This window comes from Meleagris gallopavo, chromosome 23 (genome assembly GCF_905368555.1).
Source record: "Meleagris gallopavo chromosome 23, MGAL_WU_HG_1.1, whole genome shotgun sequence".
Classification (NCBI taxonomy): domain Eukaryota; kingdom Metazoa; phylum Chordata; class Aves; order Galliformes; family Phasianidae; genus Meleagris; species Meleagris gallopavo.
The window spans coordinates 2815078-2827957 of record NC_139426.1 but is presented as its reverse complement, the minus strand read 5'-3'; positions in this window follow the sequence as shown (position 1 = coordinate 2827957).

Genomic DNA, 12880 nt, shown 5'->3' with positions numbered 1-12880 from the left:
AGGATTTAAAGAAGCCTATCTAATGGAGTGCTGGAAATTATAAATCAGCCGGGCTTTGTCGGGGTTATTACTTTAAACAAAGAGGGGGTTGAATGGAGCCAATTAAACGGCACCTGAATTGATAAACAAACTGGTTATTGTCGGGGGTTGCTCTGCAGCCCCGGGTCCCCCCCTCGATCTCAGATGAATACGGAGCAAGGCCTGGGGAGAAATTTACATCTGATTGGAGTTTAATGGGCCGCAACAGGCCTCCCATCCCATCGCCATGGAAACCGGCCCTTTCTCAAGATTTTAAACAGTCTGAAATGTCCTTTTATTGTCTGCTTAAAATGTGTCATGTGAGCCCGACGGGGTGGGCGCTTGTATGTATCAATTTGTTTCTGTCGACGGAGGGGCCATGAATATATGAGGGGGGGACGTAGGGACAAAGGGCCCGGCCCATGGGGCTCCATGGAGACCCCGCGATGGAATGGTGACATATGGTCCCTCCTGACCCCGGGCAGCCCTACAATGGGCAACCACGCTGCCCCGCGCCGCGGCACATCCCGCTCCGTGCCGCCCATTCATTGCACGGCCAAGGCAGCTCACCCAGCCCTCAGCCATGCTTGCTTTTTTTCTTTTTTTTTAACTTTTTTTTTTGTTTTTGTTTTTTTTTTTTATAAATCTCGGCCGTTGATCACTGGAGTCCGGTGAAAGAAAGAGGGAGAGGGAGAAAAGGAATAAAGAGAGGAAGAAAAGGCTCTCCATGTCCCGGAGATGTTTGCTTTCCACTTGATTGGAAGTTGAATGGAGGTGAATGTTGGAGCAGAATGGTGTCCGACATCGGAGCAGCTCGGCTGTGTCCTGCTGATGGGATCCTGCCCTGGGCCACATCCATTGTGGGAATGTCAAAGCATCCACCAAGGACTGGGAATGTTAAGGAGTGTTCACCCTTATACTCAAACTGGAATAACTCCAGGCCGCCAGGGCATCGTGCATCATAGGAACATACAATGATAGAAACATTACAGAATCACAGAATTGTAGGGGTTGGGAGGGACCTCTAGAGATCATCGAGACCAACCCCCCTGCCAAAGTTCCCTACACCAGGTCGCACAGGTAGGCGTCCAGGCGAGACTTGAATATCTCCAGAGAAGGAGACTCCACAACCTCCCTGGGCAGCCTGTTCCAGTGCTCCGTCACCTCACCGTGAAGAAGTTCTTACACACATTCGTGTGAAACTTCCTATGCTGCAGCTGATGTCCGTTTCCCCATTAAGGTTGAAAAAGAGGACTGAGAGCATCCTGCCCACTGAACTACGTCCCTCAGTGCCACATCTCCACGGTTTGGGTACACCTCTATGGATGCCTCCACCTCCCATCATTTCAGCTCCCTGCAAAAATAAACTGAGAACAGCAACTCTGAACCCATCTCCTCCTCCAGGTGCAATTCCATGACATGGATAATTTCCAGAAGAACCCCAAAGCCAGACCTGCAGAGCTCATTGCAGACACACAGACCCTTCCATGCCATCCACGCAGGGAGAGACCAGGCAACGCTGTGCCGTGGGAGCACACGAGAACGAGCAAACAGGAGATGGCAACATGGGAAGAGGAATGCTTTCAAAACAGTGAATCTACAGAAGAAAATCTTCCCCAGGCAGGGAAAAGGGAAAAATCTGTTCAGCCACTCGCTGCGACGCGGTTGCCAAGCTGTGCATAATGCTCATGCTATAACGTGCTCACTGTTTGCTCCCGGGGAAGGGAATTTTATCCAAAGGCGACAATGAGACAGGATGCTGTCTGTGATATTAAAAGAGCCTCGCTGCTTTCTGTCCCTTGCCTTTTACTGCTGTCAGAGCCATCCAGAGGTGCAGCGGGACGCATCCATCCCAAAGAGTGCTGTCCCAGAGCCCACTTTGCTGGGCTGTAGGAAAAATCTAGCTCTTATCCTTAGCAGATGCTGCCAAGAAAAACTCTTCATTCACGATATCTATTAGCCCATTCTGGTTTGGCTTCATTTTTTCGACTCCTTTTTTAAAGGACTTTGCTCTCAACCTGGGATCCACGGAGGCCGGGCTGCCAGCAATACAACAGCAATGAGAGCACCTCTCTTTGCATGCCAGGGGCTGGCCATTTGCTTGGGAATGATTTCCCTGCCAAGTTTATTGCCGCTCCTTGCATTTGAAAGAAAATTGCTGTCATTTAGCTGGGAGAGCGACAGAAAGCACGGAGGGAAAGTCGGAGTCTTGCACAAGGCGTTCACCTGCAGGACCAACTGCAGTGCAGTGGCTTTGTGCTCACCAACCCGAGGAGCTTCATCTCTTGAACTCTGCAGAATGATTTAATTGTGGGCTGAGGAGCAAAGGAAGGCTGTAAGGTGAGACTGAAAGAGAGGAAGTGACGCCAATCCCACCTCACATCCTGACCTTTAGCACGCTGCTCCGCTTCAAAGTTCAGGAATGAATCCTTCTCTCTTGCTAGCTAATTACCCCGGCTATTTCCAACATCCCTTCTGCTCATCAAGAAGAGCACGGCTATAAATGCAGAGGGAGGAAATGGCTCGCATGCAACGCGTGGGAATGGCACTGTTTGGTTCTTTCTTTAGCCCCAGGAATTGCTGCCTGAGAGCAGATGCAGTGCTGGGCACGTGTGCTAGGGGCGGGCTGGGGGGGGGGGGTTGTTCCAATGGTAAAGGGATGGGAATTTGTGCAGTGGGGAAACCGTCATAGGAAACTCCTTCCTGATTTGCAAAGCCTGTGCTGAAGGCTGAGCCAGTTCAACGCTCAGCAGCATGGAGTTACAATCAAAGGCACTGGAACAAACCAAAAAATCCCACTTTATGGCATCCATTTGGTCTTTAATGGATTAATGTTCTCCGTGGTTCTTGCAGCCTTTAACATCTGTGCCCGCTGTAAACTGACTTTTTCTCTCTCCCACTCTTCCTCGCCCTCCAAATGGCTGCTTTCAGCCTCCCAGCCCATCCACAGCCCCAAATCCCCACACAGTACAGCAGTACAGGGGAGATCCATGAAGCTGGAGGGTCTGGAGGCATCTTAGAGCCACAGAATCATAGAACCATAAGATCATAGAATCACTGAATCAGAGGAACTGAGAATAGAATCATGGAGTCATTAAGGTTGGAAAAGACCAACCTTAGATGACCCAACTTGAGGTCATCTAGTCCAACGATTGGCCCATCAAATCAACCCAACCAATCAATCCATAGGATCATAGAACCACAGGAGCATGGAACCAGAGAATCAGTGAACCATAGAATCAGTGAACCATTGAGCCATCAACTCACAGAGCCATAGAACCATAGAGTCATAGAACTACATAACTACAGAACCACAGAGTCATAGAACTGTAGGATTTTAGAAGCACAGAATTACAGAATGGCTTCAAATGGAAAAGTCCTTAAAGATCATCCAGATCCAACCCCATGGTTGCACCTTGGTGGTGCCCAGCTTGCATTGCTGCACCCAAGGATGCTGCAGTGCCTCAGCACAGCTCTGCCTTGCATTGCTCCTTCCTCTTTTGAGAGTGCAAAAGGAATGGGGCCAGGCTCTGCCCAGCAATGCCCAGGGCACTGGGCACAAAGTGGAACACAGTGGGGGCTCCAACTGTGCACAGGGAAACCGTGCAGGTGACCAAGCACTAACAGAGGTCTGGAGAGCATTTCCAGCCCCCAGCTGGAGTGACAGGGTTCATTGCTAAGGAATGGGCTATAAAAGTGGATTCAAGCTTTTACGGCCATCAGGGCTGGTGACTGTGCTGGCAAAGAGCTCAGAGTACGTCAGGAAGTGGCCTCAGCCTCAATGGATGGACACACAGGAGGAGAAGAAAGGGCTATTCAGCAAGAGGACGGATTCCTCCAAACCAAACAGCATGCACCTCCCCTCGCCAGGCCTGTTTTATGGCTTGGTGCTGCTGGGGAAGCCTTGCAAGTGAGAAAACAGCTGGGCTGAAGGCAGGGAAGCTCCAAGGGTCGGGGATGGGTCCTTGTCCTGCTCCCAGCTCAGCGCAGGTGGAAGGTTCTGCTTGCTGGAAGCACAAGCTGCAAAGTGGAGGTGGAAATAAACCCATTGAAAATAGCATCTTGCTTTCTCTGGGGCTTGAGTGCTCCAAGCACAGTGCCTGCAAATGAATCTCTGCAAACTCTGGGACTCGTCCTCCTCCAGTGTCTGCCTGCAACACAACACAACTGACATCAGAGGCAATGAGCAGCGCTGTGCCTCTTCCGCTGGGCAGCCTGCAGGGTGTAAGCACCTCCAGGGCTTGCTGCATGTTGGGAATTAGGAATTTCTTCATGCTCATGCATTGCAATGGGCTGCCCAGGACACTGCTGGAGTCCCAAGCCCTGCAAGTATGTAAGTGACACAAGGACATGGCTCTAAGGGACACAGCTTGGGGATAAGACTTGGAAGCCCAGGCTGCTGGGTGGACTTGGTGGTCTTGAAGGATGTTACCAGCCTAGATGTTCTTATAGTTCTATGATTCTCCAAGCTTGCAGAGCTCATTTTGCCAATCCTGTGGCCACACCTGAGCACCAGCTGGGCGAGACGGGCCGGTCCCTGCTGCCCTGCACCAACACCTCTGAGTCAGCAGCTGGGAGGGAACCAGCACTACGCACTGGGCTCCAGGAGCTGCTGCACCAGCACTGCTCAGAGCAGCTCAGGGATATCGCTGAGCCCATCCCCACCTTAAGGTCCCCTCTCCTCCATATTTCTGGTGTATTTTCAGACCTCCTGTGCTTTCCCCACTCAGTCCCTGCAGTGCCATTCAGCAGTTCCCCAGAAGGACAGAGGGTGGGGAGCGGGATGCAGGTGGGCGTGAGGTCCTCCCCATCAATGGGACATGCCCTTCTGGTGCGAGGAGAACAGCTCAGCATCTCTCCAATAGGATAAACTCATCCTTTCCGTTCTGTCACCCTTCGAACGAGCCCCACGGCTGCTCTGGATGTTCTGTCTCAATGGCTAACAGCGAGCGGAGAGGAAAACAAACGTGGCAACAGAGTGACAAGAGGGAAATCAAGCTGGGAGGGGAACGGAGACAACTCAAGGGCAGGCAGCGATGGGCAGGAGGACTGCTGCCACTTCCAGGCATGTCACAGCAGAGCAAAGCCGTGCAGACGCAGCGTTAGCGTCCTTAAAGCACGAGGGATAGGGAGGGGCTCCCTGCAAATGGTTGTGATTTTTTTAGGAGAGAGGGAAAGAATAAAGAGCATTGCACATTGGGTGGGGCACGAGCAAGGGTTGAACGCCAGCCTGTTGCTCCTAGGCTGCCCTAGAGAAGGGATGGGGCTGCAGAGCAGAGGATCCGGAGCAATGGGGCTGCCTGGGAGATGCCTCTGCTATCACATGCAAAGCATTTCGTTCCAGTTTTATTGCTTGCTGAGTGCTTTTCCAAATGGGACCCGCAGCTTTCATACGCACTCCTCTGCCTCTCCTGCATTCTCTTATTCCTCGGAGGCATGAGGATTTCTATCTTCATCCAGCATTAAAAAAAATCCATAAAACCAGCTGCCTTAAAAAATAAAGCCCCTTTCCTACCCTATGCTAATAATTTACTATTATCCCAGGTTTTATTGCGAGCTCTTTCAAGGGCTGCCCAGAGCCCCATCCGTAAATAGCACATAACTCAGGCCATGAGGATTTCCTCCCCGGTGGGACCCTTAATGTCTAAACCAGAGGTGTCAAACCAGCAGCTCAAAGCCCAGTTGTGGCCCTGGGGATCTCCACATCTGGACTATATCTCAGCGCTTAACACATTAGCTTTTGCCCCGAGCAGCTCCGGATTTCCCTCGTCAGTTTGCACTGAGCCTGAGTTAGGTTTGATTTAAGAGGTTCAAAAGGAAAGGAAAGGTACCTGCAAAAGTGCTGTGGGGTTTGGGATGCGGTGTGGGTCAGGGACGGAAAGCAAACAGATGAGGGTGGGAAGCAGCAGCTTTGTGCCACGGCATGAGCCCTCCCTGCTATGGGATGGAGCCTCTTGACCCAGAGGGGGATTTGGGAGCTGCCGCCTCCATCACCTCCGTGGGTGGCACAAAGCCATTTCCTCCTCTGCTCTGGGGTGAAGCAGTGTGACCCGGTGCCTCGCGCACGCAGAGAGGTGGAAGCTGTGCCACATCCCTCCCCCTCCTGCAGGGACGTCTGTCTGCAATAAAACAGAGGTTTCAACATCTCAGGGCTAATTCCTTCTGGCTCAGTCGGAGCAGCGTGTTGGGTGCAGCCCCAACCTGCGAGCCCAGCCTGGGTGCAGGACTTGGTGCTGTGCAGCTCACCAAGCAGGGAAAGGGCTGGGGGCTGCGCACAAGGAACCTGGTGAGGTCGTAGGACCATCGGACGATGGAATCACAGGATCACAGCAGCGTGAGGGTGCAGGCAGGCTGCCAGCTCCCCTCTCCCTGCAGCAGGTTGATAGGTGAAACCAGCAGCTCCTGGAAGTGCCGTCGTGCCACGAAGCAGCCGCCAGAGGCAAGTTTCCAGCGCCTCCGCCTCCAGCGTGCAATCTTGGCAGGCTGACACGTTCCCATGCCTTCTGCCCTCTGTCAGAGGGGAGGTGGGCCACTCCCAGCCCGACAGCTCCGGCAGGATACCTCCGTGCTGAGTGCAATCCCCGACCTAGTGATGGGAAAACCAGGCCAAGAAAACCAAAGGGTGAATGACGAGATGAATAACTTCCCCAAAGCCGCGGCCCCGAGCATGCCTTGGCCTGCCACCGGTTCACCAGCTGACTTCCCCTCCTTCCCTATGCCTGGAGACAGACCTGTCTGGATTCTTTTAGCCTAAAATAGCTGAAAGGGTTCAGGGAGGGAGCGGGGAGGACAGGCAGGGCAAAGCTGCGAGAGATAGAGATGCCCTCCCGGCGTGGAGGAGCATCTGCTGCAGCACGTGCCAGGGTTGCAGCACGTTGCCATGCACACCCCATAGCAGCAGCAGTTCGGTTGCCTTTGGAGCTCTGCTCCCCGTTGGGATGCTCGGTGCTTAGAGCTCCCAGCAGGCAATCAAAGCACGGCATCGAGGTGCTTCCCAACTCTTTGCTTTCTGCCCAAGGTTTTAAAATGCACCACGGCTCCGTCCAGTTGGAGGCGAGTCCCGTTCCGATTCGCATTCCATATTCCACAATTCGTAGAGGCGTCAATCAAACCTGTTGTTAGCCATAGCTGTCACGTCAAGTCCACGTCTAACAGCGCGGGTGATTGACAGCCAAGTTTGTTATCTGTGAATGTGTCATCCCATCCAGCACCCAACGCTGCAGCGCTGCCTGACAGGTCATCAGTGGGAGCCTTCCATCATCCATATATTATGAGATGGGTCGAACAAATCATTCCCCAGCTCGGCAGCACACGCGCTCGCCTGCATCGCTGTTAAGTGGAGCTATAGGGTTTGACAAGGGAAGGGGGTCGGGTGAAACCCGAAGGGTCAGCAGATAAGGAGGGGCTGTGTGCTTTTCTGTCCCTGCTCTGCTCCAGGAATTGGAGGCAGCAAAGGGAAAGCAGAGGATGGGGAGAGAGGCGCAGCAGAGGAGCAGAGCGCTGATGGGTTTTTTGTTAGGAAGCCTCAAGCTTTAGTTAATTTTACACTGCAAGCCTCCTCGTTTGCCTCCTTGCTCTCTGCTTTTCCCTTTGCAAAGAGCTGCAACAACGACCGATGCACACATCCGGGCTTCATTGTGGCCCCAGGAATGGGATGGATGCACGGAACCCCACGTGTGTTATCATGCTGTATCAAAGAGATATGAAAAGCAAATCATAGGAATCCCTCCATCCCACGCAACTCTGGTGCTTTGATTTCCCAGTGAGGAGACCCAAAGGTTTGTTTGGACTGCAACCAGCAGGCTTTGCACTTGCAGTTCCATCCTAACAACTCCATTTGCTCAGGAGAAGCTTAAAGCAGCGAATGCAGAATTAAATCCATCACCATCACCTTCAGGATTCTGCTCTCCTGCACTCAAATACAACACTTGCAAACACTTCGCTCTGTCACACGTTAAAAGCCACCAGATTTGAGTGTGCATCAGTATACACACAGGGTAGATAAATGCTGGGGGTGGATTTGGGGCTGCTCTCTGCATCGCAGCCCATGCTGAAAGCTCTCTGTGCTGCACAAACCAGGGCTGATGCAAAATCCCTCTGCTCTGCTCGTGCCACTGCGGGAGGGCTGTGCTTTTAAGTTGCTAGAGGCTCTGCAGGAGCACAGAGGCAGGCGCCTGCGAATCCACAGCCACCCAGCCTGGCAGACGTCCCTTGTCACCTCTCTCAGAAGCCATTTGCATGCACTCTCAGACACCTCTGGCGATGCACGCGTCATCCTGGGCTCAGCACGTTGCTTCCAGCCCCCACCTGCAAGCCTTCAGCTTTCTCTATGGGAACAACGGAAGCAAACATTTCCACTCGTGCCCGTGGCTTGCAAGACGTGAGCAAAGCCCATCGCCGTGGCACGGAGCTCCGTTCCCAGCAGGCTGCATCACCTCTCCTTGCATTAATGCCTGCTGTCAGCTGCTTGAGTGCAATGCAACGGGCAAGATGAGAAAGCTGAGGGTCGTCCTTCCCATCTCCCCCAGTTTCTTTGGGTGCCGCTGTCCCATTCTTTGCCTGGAGGCTGAGGCCGATGAGCACGTCATGATGGGTCAGGGTCAGAGAAGGTGGAAATGGGGGCTCTGAGCTCCTCCTCACACGGGATTGAGGTTTGAAACACACTTCTGCCCACTCCAAGAGCAAATGGAAGTTGTTCAGCCCAGGATTCGACCCATCCTGAGGGGTTGGTTGGGGTCCCTCACCAAGGACTGATGTTTTCTGCACTGCTGCTCCAAGAGAGAGCATCGCCCTGCTTGCACGGGCTGGGGGAAGGGAGGAGGGAGCTGATGGGACACACCAAGCACTGGCTCCTGCCCTCAGTGCTTCTGCTGTGTGTGGGATCCATCTCTTGCATAAGAGCCATTTGGGGCTGTGATTTATCTCTGCCTAATATGACGGGCTCTTGAATTGCAAAGGAAAAAAAAAAAAAACAAAACAAAAGAAAAAAACCCTTTATTTAACAATAGTTTGGCCTAACCTTGTAATAACCTCCCCGCCTTCCCCAGAGAGATGCTTTGCTCAGATGCAGGAATTTGTTATCCGCACACAAACATTGGCCCCCACTCTCCAAAAGGGCCAATTGGAGGGACGGGACAGTCACCCTTTCCTCACCATTGCTTTTTGAAGTGACAGAAGCACGGGTTGAGTGATTTTCCTATTTTCACCTCCCAGCTCCCACGCAGGACCTGCAGGTTCAGTGCTTATATTGTGATGATGGATTCCGTGTGGGGTGGAAGACAGGGGATAGCAGGGTGGGATTCGGAGCTGAGCGCTTGGCTTTGGGAGGGAGAAGCTGCATTCCATCGGGGCTGAGCAAGGATGTGACCAAGCAGCTCGGTGCCGTGACCCCGACCCCAGCGAGAGGAGCAGAACTTCATTTCAATTCATCAAGCCAACAGCCCGAGTCAATCCTCCCGCAGCCGCCGGGGCGGGGGGGAGGTGCGGGGTGCGCCGGGTCGGGATGTGGGGCAGGTGCGGGGTGGGAGCGTGCGGGTCGGGTTGAACCCATTGCCGGTCCTACTGCCGGTCCCATTGCCGGTCCCATTGCCGGTCCTATTGCCGGTCCTATTGCCGTAGTGCTGGCGGAGTGCCCGGGGGAACGCGCCCTTCCCACGCCCCGACGGCACCGCGCCTGCTGCCGGCCGCGCCTGGCCGCGGGGCGGGGTGCGCCGTTCTGTTGCATGGCTTTTTTTTTCTTTTTTTCCTTTCTTTTTGCTTTTCTTCGCGTCGTTTTCTTCTTTTCCCCTCTCGGTTTATTTTCTTATTTCATTTCATTTCACTTCCTCTTTGCAAAAGTGGAAAGGCGAGGTTGGGGATGATGGTGGGGAGGGGGCAGCTCCCAGCCCACCCTCGAGCTTCGCACAACCCTAGGTTATGTTATTCTTTTATTATATTATTTTATCCTCTGATTACCATTTTTATTTATTATCCTACTGATTACTACTTCTACTGGCTTCCTGGTTTATTTATTCATTTATTTCTGCAAGCCTCCCCCACCCCCCCTCAGGAAGGCAAGTCGGGCTGTGGGGGGGTGGGCAGCTCTCAGTCTTTGGGCTCTGTCTGCCCCCCCCCCCCCCCAGCGCTGCCCCCCACAGCCGGGCGGGATGCGGGAAGGAGCTGCGGGGCGGGGAGGAAACAGCTGCGGGAGGGCCGGAGGGGTTGGGGGGGGGGGGAACGTCAGCGAATTTCCTCCCTGGGAAGCACGAGGCAGGAGGTGGGAAGAGCGGAAGGCTTCGGGCAGCGCTCGGGTGCTTTTCCCAGCCTGAGCTTTGCTGCTTGCCTGGGGCTTGGCTGCGGACTTTCCTTGCTCTGAGCAGCGCTTCCTACGTGAAGCTCCTATGGGGCTGCAGTGCTGCAGGCAGCTGAACCTCCACGGTGCATTGTGCAGCTGGAGCCCAACTCCCCGCTGCAACATTCGGCTTTCTGGAAGTTGCAGGCATGCCTACAGCTCTCCCTCTTCTTCCCTTTGCAACAGGAATTGCAGTTTGCAAATGTTGCGGTGGAGTTTTGTCCCATTGCAACCAGAAATGCAATTGCAGGCATTGCAGTGGAGTTGTTCTGTCCCACTGCAACCAGAAATGCAATTGCAGGCATTGCAGTGGTGCAGAGCATTTTGCTGCTGCTTTGCTGGTCTGTGCCCAGCCCACGCTCTCCTGCTGCCCCGGCATTATCATCACGTCCACCCCTGTGGACTTTCACCTTCCAGCAGCAGCAGCACACTTTGCTCTTTTATTGCACCTTGACAAGGATAAGGGCAGATTGAGCAGTCGGCTCAAAACGTGAAAAAAAATCAAGGCTTGCACACACAGCACAGCAGCACAGCAGAGAAGGGTTTTGAAGGGGGAGAGCAGGGCAGGTGGGCAGGTTGGTGCAGAACCAACCCAAAGGCTGCAAACGTGCATTCTCTGGAGCTAAGGGCACCCATACGGTTGGCTGCAGCTCTTGAGCTCCTGCCACGCACGTTGCTCGGTGTCATTCACCTCCCAGAGCTGGGCAGCAGCTCTGTGACTCGTCCAAGGCCAAAAGCAAAGCGTGTGGCTGTGCTGGCCCTAACAGCAGGGCTGTGACCGCAGGGTCCCTGCACTGAGCGCTGTGCCAGCTGTCCCCTGCTGGGTTTGCTTTTCAGAGCATCTCTTTGGCAGAGACACATGCAAAAATCAGTTTTCTTCCAGTGAGTGTGACTCAGGGTGCCCGTCGGCTGTAAGAGAAAGGCGCTGTGTGTGGGGTGGCTGCAGGGGATGCAGGCAGGGTGCAGCCCTGGGGATGGATTGGGTTGCAGGCAGGAGACAGGCGGCTCCGATCAGCGTTGCCCGGGTGGCTGCAGACAGCAGAGGAGGGGTTGGCAGCGACTGCGGGGGATGGAGAATGGCTGTAACGTGATTTTCTGCCTGTGATTGCATAACAAAACCTCCTGGGAACCTCTGGATTTAAATGGATCCCTCCTTGTGCCTGGGGCACCCGGTGCTGATCGATGATGCGTTGGAGTTGGGTTCCTGGGGCTGACCTTGGCCATAGGTGCAAAAAGGCCTCCAGAAGTGGTACCCTGCTCTGTACCCACGCACTGCTATGTTCTGCTTACTGAGAGCTCAAAACATGACGTTGCATTGCCAGTATTTAAAAAAAAAAAGAAAAAAAAAAGAAGAAAAAAAAAAAAGAAAAGCAAAACAAAGCACGGGTATAATGTGGAGTAATTGGATGTTGTCCATCATCGGGGCGTTGCAGCCAGGAGATCCCTGGGGGTTGGGGAGGAGGATGAGGAGCATCGCATGTGGGGTCCCAGGGACTCGAGGATGGGCGAGAAACGTGGTTACAAGGCACTGTGGCCCCTGGTGTGGGAATGGTAATGGACAGGGCATCCATTGGACGGGGCATCCGTTGGACATGGCAATGGCGCACGCATGGCATCCATTGGACGTGAGGATGGCGTACGGATGGCATCAATGTGGTAATGGCACACACACGGCATCCCCCTGCACGGACTGCAATGGCCTGACCTCACAAACACAGAGCAAAGCACACAATAAGCCTTGCCTCCCTCCCATACCACTCAATGGTCTTTCTCCACACCGCGGCCTTATTAATTGGTGACAATTGGAAGCGGTTAATTCCGTGTGGGTGAGGCTGCCATTGCTTCCACTTGGCCAGGATTCAAGTGCTGGGGGTGAGGCAGAATGGGTGGCAAAACTGTCTTTTCCTCAGCTCCGATACTTACTGGAAGAAAATAAAATAAAAGCCACAACCCCGAGTGATTCTCTTTTATGAGGTCGGCATTGTGCGGCCGGGCAATTGAATTTACAACAGCATTGAGTATCAGAGTCTATCTGGCCATGTCAATGAGAGCAGGGAGAGAGAAGGGGAAAAAAAAAAAAAAAAAGAAAAAAAAAAAGACACACATTAACCCTCAGCTCCGAGTTCCCAGGCGTTTCAATAGGGCTCCCAACTTCCCAAAGAGCCCGCTGCATACTCGATGAGACCCTTTATACCTTCTAATTACCCTCCTCACAATGGGAACAGACTCTCTTGCCTCTTTTGTGGCCGAGATAGTAACTTTTGCACGCACCACCCCCACGGAAAGGTAACGCGGAGCCATAATACGGAGCAAAAGCTCCAAGCTGGATTATCTCACGCAGCAAGCATGCATTTCCCAGCTTCCAGGAGCACGGATTTAGGAAGCAGGGCTCACACAGCCCCTCATAACCTTCCCTATCTGCTGCACAGAGCCCTCCTACAGCCACACTCAAGGCCATAAAGTTGGCCCCTATCGCCTTCCTGCAGCGTTGGCTTTGTCTCTGCCCATTCAAATGAGAGGAGAAAGTAAAAG